The sequence below is a fragment of the Macaca mulatta genome, chromosome 2 (assembly GCF_049350105.2).
Source record: "Macaca mulatta isolate MMU2019108-1 chromosome 2, T2T-MMU8v2.0, whole genome shotgun sequence".
Classification (NCBI taxonomy): domain Eukaryota; kingdom Metazoa; phylum Chordata; class Mammalia; order Primates; family Cercopithecidae; genus Macaca; species Macaca mulatta.
The window spans coordinates 118723033-118736211 of record NC_133407.1 but is presented as its reverse complement, the minus strand read 5'-3'; positions in this window follow the sequence as shown (position 1 = coordinate 118736211).

Below are 13179 nucleotides of genomic sequence, written 5' to 3'. Positions count from 1 at the left end.
CCTTCCAGGATTTGGTCACTGGAATTTACAAACGGCTGATTAGTCTGGGCTATTTTCCTTCACGGAAGGGAAGAAAACTATTTGTTGGGTAATCTTTTTCCAAAATGTACACGTGGGACAGAGAGAACAAAACTGGGGCACAGAGAACAATGAAGGTGATCTGCAGGGGAAAAAAATGAAAATTAGGGATGGAGAAAACAATTCACTTGGGTTTCCAGTGGCGATCTAGTTTATGGTTCCAGGTTCTTATGTAACACATTGATGATTTCGTTCCAGAGCTCTTTCAATATCCTGTCAGTAAATCTTCTATTTTGCTTAAGCTTGTTCAAGTTGGCTCCTGTTCCTTGTCAAGGTAAAGAATCCTGATTAAGTTGAGATGTCAAAGCGGGCCTTATCTGTTCCTCACTTATAACCTCTCCAGCCTTCATTCACCTGCCCACACATCCATCCACCCAATAGACATTTCTCTACGCCCTCATATGGCCCCTGCACTGTCCTGGATGCTGGGATACAACAGCAAACAAGACTTTAGCTCCCCACCCTCATCACCTCACAGTCTATGGTGATGCCAGGCAGGTAAACAGAGTCCCAGGTGGGAGGTGCTGAGGAGCACAGAAGAGAAGCAGGAACCTGAGCCTGGGGAGGAGGTCTCCAGGAAGGCTTCCAAGAGGAAGTGGCTAAGCTGAGATATAGGAAGCAAGTCAGGACTAACAAAATGAAGGGGATAGCAGAGACAATTGTGCCAGGCAATGGGAACAGCACATGAGGAGGGGACGAGGTAAATCTGAACAAACTGGGAGCAGGAGCAAGATGAGTCTGCAGTCAGAGAGCGGAGTGTATACGAAGAGACCTTTCATGGAAATGGTGAGAAAGCTGATATTTTATACATCTGTCCCCCAAAACTATTACATCTTTGAAGCTAGGCACTGTAATTTTTTAAAAATTAGCTTTCCGTTAGGGATTTATTAATTTAAAAGTATGTGTTAGGGAATCTTACTTTTTCACTTGTATAAATTAAAATTCACTCTTTTCAATGTAGAGATCTATGATCTCTGACAATGCATGCGGCTATATAACCACCCCCATTACCAAGATAGAGAAGAGTTTCATCACTCGAAAAGCTTCTCTCAAGCTGCTGTTTTATGGTCAACCCCTCTCCCCACTCCCTGCCCTTGCTAATATTCTATATGGTCAGTATTTTATTTAATCTTCATATCCACTTATGCAATATAGATAGTATTATTCTACTTTACAGAGGAGGAAACCAAGGCTCAATGAATTGTTGTCTTCCTTCTTTCCCTGGCTTCATTCTAGAATCGAGTGACTGCTGTATCTGTGAAGATAAGGGGCCTGTTCCCTCAGATCACGAAGTAAGGCACTCACATTTGTCAGGTCACACACAAGAAAACATCACGTCAGTTCGGAAAATTGCACCTTGTTTTCTAAGACTTAAGCTCTGTGCTGAAAGGATATAAGAACAGAAAACTGGCATTATCTCTGGGTCAGATCTGCATTTCCTGGCCTTCTGCTGTGGGGCTGAAGGCATGCATTTCATGAAGCCAATAAAATGCACCTTGTTCTCAAGAAATGTTACGACAGCTGGCTTCCAGATCCTCTGATTGTTATGTCTTTTTTGAGAAGTATCCATTAATTACTTTTAATCATCTCTTGATTTTACCAGGAAGGTCATTATTTCTACAGGGAGCTTACGGACAGATTTGGGAGTGTTTTCATGTTATTTTTTTCCTGTGGTGTGGTGTAACTTTCTTTGTCATCAATACATACGTCAAAGCAGGCTAACCAGAGTATTTCCCCAGCCACAGCATATGGTTGGGTCATGCAAACAACCATCGTAAATCCTTCTTGACAATGGCCTAAAATGATATCGTGACCTGGTCCCGGTGGAATCCAGATTTATGAAGATCTGAATGTGAGAACTGAGTGTTAGGAGCGTGGGTTTTTGAAAATGTGCCACATGAATACGTCCGTCTATTTATATGGCTACTTGCCTCCATATGTGGCCAGTGAATGAAAAATATGTGCAGAGGTATTTGAAAAATTCTTGAGGTGCCTGAATAAGCTTGCCTGGTCCCTGGCGCAGAATCAGCACCCAATAAATATTCCCTGAGTGAGTGAGTGAATGGATGGATGAAGGAAGTGTAACTTTGGTGAATTACAAGGCATCTCATTTTTCTAGAAAGTAGCTCACTACTATAAGGGCATACTTGATTACCTTTTCTACTTCTGAATGCACCCAATTTTGTTCAGGAAGCCTCTGTATCCCCAGTCCCAGCGGTAACTCTTGGTCTAAGCCAATCAGAACATGGCATTTTTTCATGGCGGCTGTGATTGGTCTGGGAAGATGCAATGTGACCTCTGTTGGCCCAATCAGATTGAAAGGGATGAGTTTTAAGTTCATGGCATGGGAAGAAGTTTTTCATTTTTTTCTCTGGGGAAATACAAGGGATATCACCCTATTTGCTGCTCTGGGGCTTTTCCCTTCCATGCCAAGATCCTACGGGGGCTGCCCTATTTACCTTATGACCTTCAGGGGAACCAGTTTGGGTTTGAGCCTAGTACTGTGCAAAACAGAAAGCAGAAAACAGTTTTATTCTTGATGACATCGTTGAGCTCCTGGACATTCCTGGAGAAGACCAGGGTGCTGGACCACATTTCACTCTTGTTGTTTGACAGAGCAATTTCCTTCTGGTTACCTTATGTTGGAATTTTTGTTGCTTTCTCCTGAAAACAAAAAGCTAAGGTGAAAGTCTGAAGTTGAGAAGAGAAGAAGGAAGAAAGAGCTCAGTTATTTTGTGTTGTTTCGATCAACAATAAGAGCAACTTCTGCATGTAGAATACACATGAATATCAGTGTTAGATCCTGTCTTTCATTGTATGTATACACACCCCTGGGAGGTGAGTACTGTTACGCTGGTTTTACTCACCTCCTTCAGGTAAGATTTGCCCACCTGGAAAAGAAGTTTTCCTCCTTTTCTAGTGAAGTTGTGAGTCTGTTTCTTTCCCCTTATTAGTTTTTGCACTGGTTTCCCTGGCAACAAAGAGAAAAAGAGGTTTCTATTATTATGTACTCCGCAATCTGTCGTGTCTTCATCCATTCATACTGTTGTCCCTCTCACTGGTTCATGAAATTTAGAAAATGGCTTAGCAGTTATTCCTTTTGCAGTTACTATAAGCAGCGTGTAGGCACAGAAGAAAGAGAAGAGGAACAGCATGGTCTGCTTTGCTTAGGTAAGTTTTACAAAGAAACATGAAAACAACCCTTGCCTACAAAGATCTTATCCTCTAATTGGGGCACCAGGGTAGGGCATTTCAGATGGTCATAGGAGACTTGAATAAATAGAAATACAAAACTGTGTTAGCCATCAAAAACTAGCATGTCATTAATTCTTGGATAAGAGGAAGATAATAATAACTTTCAAATCCAGACTTTTTTTTTTTTGGTCTCTTCCTCCACCGTCATCATCTTTTGCCTGGAGAGCTGCGGTGACTTCCAGATCTGCTTCCACCCTGTCTACTCTCTGATTGATTCTTCACACTGAAACTAGAGAGATTTTGCGGAGAAGCAAAGCAGACCATATCATTCCTCTGCTCTTTCTTGCATGCCTACAAGATTCTGCCCGGGGCATTCCTCCAACCACTACAGCCTGGTCTTATGCCATGCCCCATCCAATTCTTTCTGTTTCTTTCCTTTTGGGAAATTTCCAGCCCCACCAAGCAAAGGCCTTTGCCTATGCTGTTCCTTCTGTCTGGAACACCTTTTTCTCTTCTCTTCAATTAATCAACACCTATTTATCTTCCTTCCAATCTCACTTCAAACATGCCATCCTCAGCAAAGCCTTCTTTGACCTCCTTGTGTCAGATAAAACCTAAAACAGGCTCTCATAGCACTAAGGATCTTTCCTTTGGACTTGTCCCAGTTGTAGTTCTACAGTTTGTGTCATCATTTAAGATACACCTCCAGACAGGGAGGGATCTTATCCATGTTTAGTCACTATTGGATCTCCAGAGCTTGACAAAGCAGCTGGCATATGGTAGATTCTCAGTAAATATTTATTGAAAGAAAGAATGAGTAAATAAACATGCAATCCACGCTCACTTTGTGCCAGAAACCATGCTATGAACTTAACCATATTGTCATTTACTTATTAGAATTCTTTAGTTCCTTTCTATGAGAGAAGCACTATTGTTGTCATTCCCATTTTATAGTTAAGAGCACTGAGGCTTAGAGAGATGAAAGGTGTCCAAGGTTACACACCAAGTAAGTGAGAGAGCTGGGATTCCAGCTAGGCACATGGTTTCACATACTGAACACTTAACTACTGGCCTCTGCCACGTCTCATAGAGGAAAGAAAGTTCTGGAAGGTCAGAGGAAGGAGAAGCTTTGTAAGCAAGCAGGAATTTGGGCTAGTCCCAAAAGGCATGCTGGCTTCATCCAGAGAGGGGATAAGAAGGTGGGGTGGTACAGAGGCACACTGCTAACCTAAAGGCACCTTAGAGCAAGGTTCCCTTCTGGGTGGGTGAATTAGAAAAGGATGCCTTGTCCTTCCTGCAAGGGCTGGCTTAATTTCAACTTCCACTTTCTGGCTCTCTGGGCCACCCCCACCATTTTTTTTTTTTTTTTTTGCAATGCACAAACCACTCAGCCGTATGCAGCACTCTGCAGGCATGAAGACTTACAGGCAAAAAAGCAAGAAGTGAAAAACTCCATTTGGCTAGAGTGAAGGCTTTCTGAAGCAGATATAGAAGTCTAAGCCTTGTGCTGTCCAATATAGTAGCCACTAACCCCACATGGCTATTTAAATTTCAATGAATTAAAATTCAATGCAATTAAAACACCTGTTCCCCAATTATATTATCCACTTTTTAAGTACTCAGTAGCTACTTGCAGTTGATGGCTGCCAGAGTGGAAATCACAGATAAAAAACATTTCCATTGTTGTGGAGCGTTCTATTGGACAGCTCTGGTCTAGAAAGCAAGGTGGAGCCATTGACTGTAAAAAGTTGCTCACCCTTTATGCATGCCATGGGCTGTGAGGAGTCACGAAAAGGGTTTTAAGCAGGGAAGTGGTGTGAAAGAACTATACTGCTAAGAGAAGTGATAGTATCATTATTGAGGGGTAAGTGTGTTAAGTACCTCACAAGCATGATTGCATTTCAGGCAGGTAGTATCATACCCCCATTCTACAGACGAGGAAATTATGGCACAGTGAAGTTAAATAACTTGTACAGCTCCAGGTCTATCTGATCCCAAAAGGTTCTACCTTATACCATGCTCCTAGTCTGTACTCTAATCAACATGACGATGAGAGTGTATTCTTCAAAAAAGCAGAGCTCAAGTGTAGAGAGACCTGTTTGGCAGCCCTGGTAGGCATGAAATAATAATGACTTCAACTAGGGGGTCAAGAGCTCCCTTTGTAGCAAGCTTCAGAGGTTTCTTCTTCTTTGTTCCTGGCCTATAGTTTCCTCCCTTCCTCCCTAACCATTAATCGCAATCGCTTTCATTTTCTTTGGAATCATCTTTGCTTATTCTTTTGCTCCTCTTGTTGGTGTTTCCAGAGAAAATTGTGTTTGCATTAGGTTTTATCCTAATAAATTTTTATCCCTGGGAGGACGTCTCCTGCCTCATCCTGCTGCTAGGCCTCTTCCTAGAGATCCCAGGACACAGCTGGAGAGCTTGTGTGGGCCCCACCATGAGCCAAGCCCACAAATCCCATCTGGAAATGTACGTGGCAGAAGCTTTCCCTCTCCTTCCAGTTCTCCTGGCAAATGGAAATGCACCAGTGTGTCCCATTTCCTGGGACGTGGGGCCTTTTTCTTTCTTTGGCCTCCTGGTGCTGAAGGTAAACTTTCCTGGGGAGTACTTCTAGCTTCATTATATGGTCCAGCAAACTTTAGTTTGTGACTATTTCAGCTTTAGGTGAGATCTGTCAAGCAATGGAGGTGGACTGGCCTTCCCTGGATCTTATAAAGAGAACTAGTTTCTAGTATTTGGTTTCTTAGAATATGGACAAACAGATCCCCATTACTCTCCCCAACACCCCCGAGGAAGTCTGTGAGAGAAACCCTTGAATGCTGATCTATGTGTGACAGCTGGAGAAATTGAGGCAGCAAAGGAGGAGAGAATTCCACATGCATCAAAATTAAAGAACTAGAAAGAAAACCATGACATCCAGGTTGCCTGGTCATGCTTTAACCACAAACCGCACTTGCCTATTTAGTTACAACAAACACAAAAGAGATAAACATAGATGTAAGTTAGTCTAAACACCAAATTTTAGAAGTTTTTCCTCTGATGTCTAGTCAGCCATCCTGACCTTTATTGGAGGATAAACCAACTTGCAACAGCTGTGGATAATTATTTACTGTAAAAGACCAAAGGGCTTGGATAATGAAGTGAATTCAGCATTAGAAGGAGAGAGATGTGCTTTAGCACCAGAAAGTTACCTTTTAAGTTGATTCCTGAATTTCAAAGATCAAGAGGTACCAGGTTCACCATCTAAGAGATGCTGGAAAAGCCCAGAATGTGCTGAGCAGTGGACTTGGTTCACATGTGAGGGGTTTCACAAAAACATACAGCCACACCTGGCCCTTCCTCAACCTGGAATCATCCAAGAAGATACTTTGTGCAGATGCTACTGAGATGACACATCCCTTGCGGTCCATAAAAGTGATCTACAACTGGCTGTGGAGTTACCCAGCCATCTTGGCTACTCAATAAGAAACAGATTTGGATTCCCTCACTCAGGCTGTCAGATTTTACAGCTGTCTGAGGGTCTCTGGCAGTGTGGCCTCTCAACAAGACACTGCTGAAGTGGGGCTCAAACATTTGGCAGTCAAGAGAGGGACAAAAGCTTTGCATAATTTGGGAGTGAGTTCAAAGCCAATAACGTTTACACTCCAGGACAAGAAAGCATTTTAAAGCCAGTGAGGTGCCTCTAAGCCAATAAGGTGTTATTACCTTTAAGCACATCCTTTTTGCCTTTGATAATAAGCGTTGTTTTAAAGTATTTAGAAATACCATTCACAATGTAAAACAGGATATATCACCTCCACACTATAAACATCCAAAAAGAAAAAGAAGCCTTGATTGACGTTTGTGGACTTCCATTATGGACAATCCTCCAAACACAAGACACGACATACACACACACGCACACTTCCTCATCCTCACCTGTGCTGTAAAAGAATAGAATCTGGCCACCCCACATGTGGCAAGAGGAGTAGTGAGGCCAATCAAGTTCCTCTCCAGGAGCCCCATTCCTAAAGGCCAGCCTACGGTACAGGGAAAATTTTGCTGCAAGTGTTCCCATGCCTTGCATGAGGTTCAGTCCCCAGGATGCTTTCCAGAGCAAGACCTCTGCTGAGAACTCTGTGTTCTAGAATTTTAATTAAACAGACCACAAAACCCACTTGCTCCCAAGTTAAATTCTAAGTCTAAACTTGAGAACAACAGAAAGTAGGGAAATGTGATCATTGGCCTGAGCAAAATGGTTGAGCACAGAATAGAGACAGTGTAAGGCAAAAACTAAGAGTACAGAGTCTAGAGCTAGACAGCTTAGGCTCAAATCCTGGTTCTGCTACTCCTTGGCTGTATGACCTTGGGCCCATTACTTATCTTATGAGGTTGGTGAATCCCTGTAACTTGGAATCATGACTCAGAACTGGGGGTAACCTTGAAGACCCTCTTGTTCAACCGTTATCCCATTAGACTCAGCCATGATGATGAATGAGGAGACGCAAGAATTCCCAGTTCTCAGCCCTTCACCATCAGAGTGGACCAGTGGCAGAAGAAGAGGAAGGCAGATGGTCTCCCGAATCTTTTGCCAAATACCTTAGCCTACACTGGAAAATACCTGAGGGTTGCTGGATGGACAACAGAGCTGAAAGCTCTATGTGAACCTTAGGAGGCTGATGGACAGCTAAGAAACTGCTTCTTATCCATCTCCCTCCTTCCAGGATTCAGTCTCTGGTTTCTGGAGCGAGAACTACCATGCTACATTCCATTGTTTCCTGTCTGAAGCATTTAGTTAACCATGGAATACACAGTCCTTTTCCAGCTGTCCTACTTGTCCAGTCTCAATTCCCATCCCACACATCCCCGCTGTCTGACCACACTGACCATCTGCTGCCTAACACGTCACACATATGCATGACTCCAGCCCTAGACATGGTTTTCCCTCTACTTATAATGTTCTTCTCCCCTTTCAAGTTCCTACTCATTCTTCAAGATTAAGACCAATGTTACCTCTTCTGTAAGGTTTTCCTAGACAGAATCACTAATTCTAATCATAGAGAAGTTAACTACTGCGCTGAACCCTTTTTATGATTATCTCATTCATTCGCTGAATCCTCACTACAATCCAATGAAACAGATTCTACTATAATCCCCATTTTATTTTATTTTATTTTTATTTGTTTAATTTTTTGGTTAATATGTATATGTATTTTTAATTATACTTTAAGTTCTAGGATACATGTACACGATTTGCAGGTTTGTTACATATGTATACATACGCCATGTTGGTGTGCTGCACCCATAAACTCATCATTTACATCAGTTATATCTCCTAGTGCTATCCCTCCCCACTCCCCCTACCCCACGAGAAGCCCCGGTGTGTGATGTTCCTCACCCTGTGTCCAAGTGATCTCATTGTTCAGTTCCCACCTATGAGTGAGAACATGTGGTGTTTGGTTTTCTGTCCTTGTGATAGTTTACCGAGAATGATGGTTTCCAACTTCATCCATGTCCCTGCAAAGGACATGAACTCACCCTTTTTTATGGCTGCATAGTATTCCATGGTATATATGTGCCACATTTTCTTAATCCAGTCTATCACTGATGGACATTTGGGCTGGTTCCAAGTCTTTACTATTGTGAATAGTGCTGCAATAAACATACGTGTGCATGTGTCTTTATAGCAGCATGATTTATAATCCTTTGGGTATATACCCAGTAATTATAATACCTATTTTAAGATGAGGAAACTAAGACTCACAGGAGTTAAGTAATGCCCAAGGCCACACAGCTAGTTAGTGAGACAGCCAGTTTCAAGCCCAGCTCTAATTATTCTAGAAGCAAATTCTCCCCCCATGTGTCTCCCAGTGAACTTTATTGACTCTCCCAGTGAACTTTACTTATACTTTGGTTACATCATTTTCCCAGTTTAACTTTCTCTCCCCTACAAGATTAAAAATCAAGTTGGATGTTAGACTTATTTTTATCTCTAATACTTAGCTCACTGCTTGGCCCACAGTAGATACTTGACATAAATGTGAAAAATATGTTAATGGAGAAATGAATGAATAGATGAAAGGATAGAAGAGTAGAAGGAAGGAAGGAAGGAAGGAAGGAAGGAAGGAAGGAAGGAAGGAAGGAAGGAATCAAGGAATAAAAATATTTGACTTCCTCGGAGGTACATATTATAAAACAAAGTAGCCTTTTCCAAGTACATCAAACATTATGTTCCATAGAGACTAATTTTAATATTGCCTGAAAAAAATGTGCCTAGATATTCAATACATATTTTATATTGACCCTGGGCCTTATTAATGGCAGGAAATTCAAAGGAAGCCAAGTCTATACGGTATGCATCTAAGACCAGAGATGAGGAGCCTACAAATGTTGGACAAAGAGAAAAACATCTGGGCCTGGCCATGACCTTGAAGAATGGAGATATTATGCTCTCTGAGCTTAGTCTTTTTGCTTGGAATAAAACCAAAACTAAAACCAAAAACCCCATCTTTATGTACTTCTCATGATTTGAATGCCTTGCCTTTTGCTATGTCCTCCCTGGGAGAAGTCTCATCAACAGAGTTCAAACAGGTAAGCTTGCAGCTGCTACACATTCAAGTGTTTAGACTACATCTAAACTTGCTTTTTTTTTTTTTTTTTTTTACAACATCTTGCTTATTAGGGATGCATAAATAGATCTAGAGAAAATGAGAACAGATCTTATCTTTGGGTAAAAATATGTAAGGCACCAAACAGACTCATTAGAGAAGGTTCAGAAGTCAGTGCCTGTGGCTCAGAGTTCAAATTGGCCTAGCCAGAGCAAGCCTCCTCCCAGAACAGAGGAGTCAGTGTGTTTATCACTCAGTGTTTTCAAAGCGTAGAGGATGCAACCTGAGAGGCAAATGTGAGTTTCCAGATAGGGAGAGAGGGAGAATCAGGATTATGAGTGACACGTTAAAATACAATCTCGTGGTCTGCAAGGCCTAAATGCTTTGGACAGTGTTGTGTCTGGAATTTCTGTGGGACAAGCCATGTCCAGCTATGAAGTCATTCCTAGTGGGTTTGTGACAGGAGTGTAACTCAGGGCCTTGCCTTGGTGTGCCCTAAATGTAGAGAAGTTGACCACTTGCCTAACTGGAGGCAGATGGGAGGTTGCAAAGCTGGGTAAAGAAGCTTTCTGACAATTGTCTTTGACCCAAAAGGGGATAAACTCAGACCACATTTTAAAAAGACCACCTGAATGATTTATGTTTAGCAATTCCTATAGATATCTTAGCAAAGATTTTGCTTCAGTTCTAAGTACATATCCTTGCTTTGAGTGGATATCTGAAACTGTTTTCTGTCTTAACTTTGTACAGTTCCTTTTTGGAAGAAGAGACATTTATAAAGTAGACAATGTCCTGTACATGCCCCCACATCCTAAATATGAGAAATAATCACAGCTTCCACTTACAGAGTGTTAATTACGTGTGAGAGACTCTGACAAGTGCTTGATATGACATTGTCTCATTTGGTCTTCACAAGCAACCCTGAGAGGCAGAGGTGCTTGTTCATCTGTTTTATGGATGCAAATAAGGAGACATCCAGTTATTCAGCAGCAGAAAGGAGACTTGTATTCAGGACTTGGTTTAAGGCCAAACTCCAGTCATTTTTACCATAATGCAATTCTCCCCAGCTTTTCATATATTTGTTGAAATCTCCCCTAGGTTCTAGATGCCCTTCTATGGGCATCACACAGTGCAATGTACATACTGACAGCTAAATGCATTGATGAAACCTTTTCTTTTTCTTAATGAAAAAGACAGATACTATATTTTTCAGATGGTGAGTGTGATCCATGCATGAAGTGGGACAGAAATGAATCAAGAAAGAAGTTATGTCAACACAAGAATGAAAGACTTCTCGTTGGGTTTGTTGTTGAAGGTACCATCTTACATCACAGAGGTCGTGAAACTGGGAGCCAAACAAAAGGGCATTTGTTGCTGGACGATAGATGTTCTGCTCACTCAGGAACCAAGACCACTTCAAAGTTTGCTTGGCTTGGTGGGAAGCTGTTGCCACGGAGAAGAGTCCCTGTGTCCCAACTGCCCATAAATATGTCTCCAAACAGCAGGAAGGAGTTGTATAAAATGGCTGTAGTAGCTGGAGCAGGGGGGTGGAGACTTGGGAAGCGGATGTGTCTCCTTCCACAGCACTGACTGAGCCAGGAAGGATTCCACATTCCAACTGGCCAAGACAAACACAGTCCAGCACTGGTGGGGAGGCAGCTATCGGGGAACAGCTGAACCACCATGGTCATCCAGCCTCTCAAAGACTGTCACCGCAAGAGTGGAGCCAGAGCCTGCGGTTTCCTGTCATCCTCTCTGGGACACAGCTCAGTCTCCCAATGACTCATGGCCAGTGGCGTGCAAAGATTTCATGTCCCATCTCCAACAGAGCCCAACCTGTGCAGAGCCACGGCCATTCCCACTGCTTCTTCCTCATGGGTTGCTTAATGAGGGGATTAACGATGACTAGGAGGTGAGTGGACGTCTTCACATGAGCAGCCCGGCTGTAAAATTGGCTGTGCACAGGCAAGCAAAAACAAAGCAGGGGGTGGGTAACGCTCAGCAGCACTGCACCAAGGCTTCTGTGTCTCAAGTCTTCTGGTCATGTGGGGAGAGGAGAGGAAACTGAAATTTATTAACTTCAGGCCTCTAGAGAGATGGTGAGGCTCGGTGGTTAAGAGTGTGGGTGTCAAATTGCATCCGGCCTCATCACTTCCTGGTGGCTTAGTGATCTTGGGAAGTTCCTCAACCCCTCTGAACCTCAATCTTTTCATTCAGAAAAAGGGAATGATAGTAGTATCTATTGCACTAGGTGGTTTTGAAGATCAAACGGAGATTTATAAATGTAAACTTTGGTAAATGGTAGCTTTTGTCATTGTTATTTTCACCACCATTGATACTCAAGTTTAGTTGGTGGGGAGCTGAAGAACAGTGGAAATTACTTCTGAGGGAATTAATACCAATTATAGAGTAGACGCTTTGTGGAAGTTGAACACTGGACTTCAGTTATTAATTGGAAGAGAGCCTTGCTCCTAATACCGGCTGTGTTATATGAATGGTTAAGCCTGAAGACCTTTTGGGATCTGTGGTAACTCAGGAATAGACTGGCCAGGGTGACATTCTCACTTCCCACTTGTACACACTATGAATAATCCAACCCCCACCCATACCCAAGCTTGCTGTTCAGTTCTACTAAAATTTGTTGAAGGCTTGTCACATGCCAGGCACTACTGGCATGGTGGGGAGGTGGGGACATGAATATAACAGAGAGGTGTAACACATGGGCCCTGTATTCAAGATGTGAACAGGTGAGATGAATACATGTACACTCAAGTGACACCGTGCAGTAAATCATCGCTACAGTACTGAAACAAACTACATGCAGGGCACATGGGGAGAGACTGATTCTGAGTGGGGATAAGGAGAGACTGATTCTGAGTGGGAATATCTGTGAAGTCTTGTTGGAGGATATGTGTTTTGAGATGAACCTCAAATGTCGATGTGAAGAGGAGGTAAACAATGTAGATAAAGGGATCATCTTTTGCAATAGTAGTAGCCTAGAGTAGACTAAAGGGATAAACTGGAAGATAAAGTTGGGGGGAAGGTTGGAGAAGACCATATTCTGTAGAGTTTTGATGGTCAGTCTGAAAGATGTGGATTTTGTTATTTCTATTGGGAGACAATATGCCTTGGGAATAGAAGCTCAGGCATTGACTCTGAAATGTATTTGAGTCATGGCTATACTTTGTGCACATGGTGTGACCTGAGAAAAACATTTCACCCTCTGGACCGCAGTCTCCCCACTAGAAAGAGGGGCTCACAGCAGTGGTTCACTCCCAGGGCTGTGGATGTGCACAGGCTGCTCAGCACTGTTCCTCAA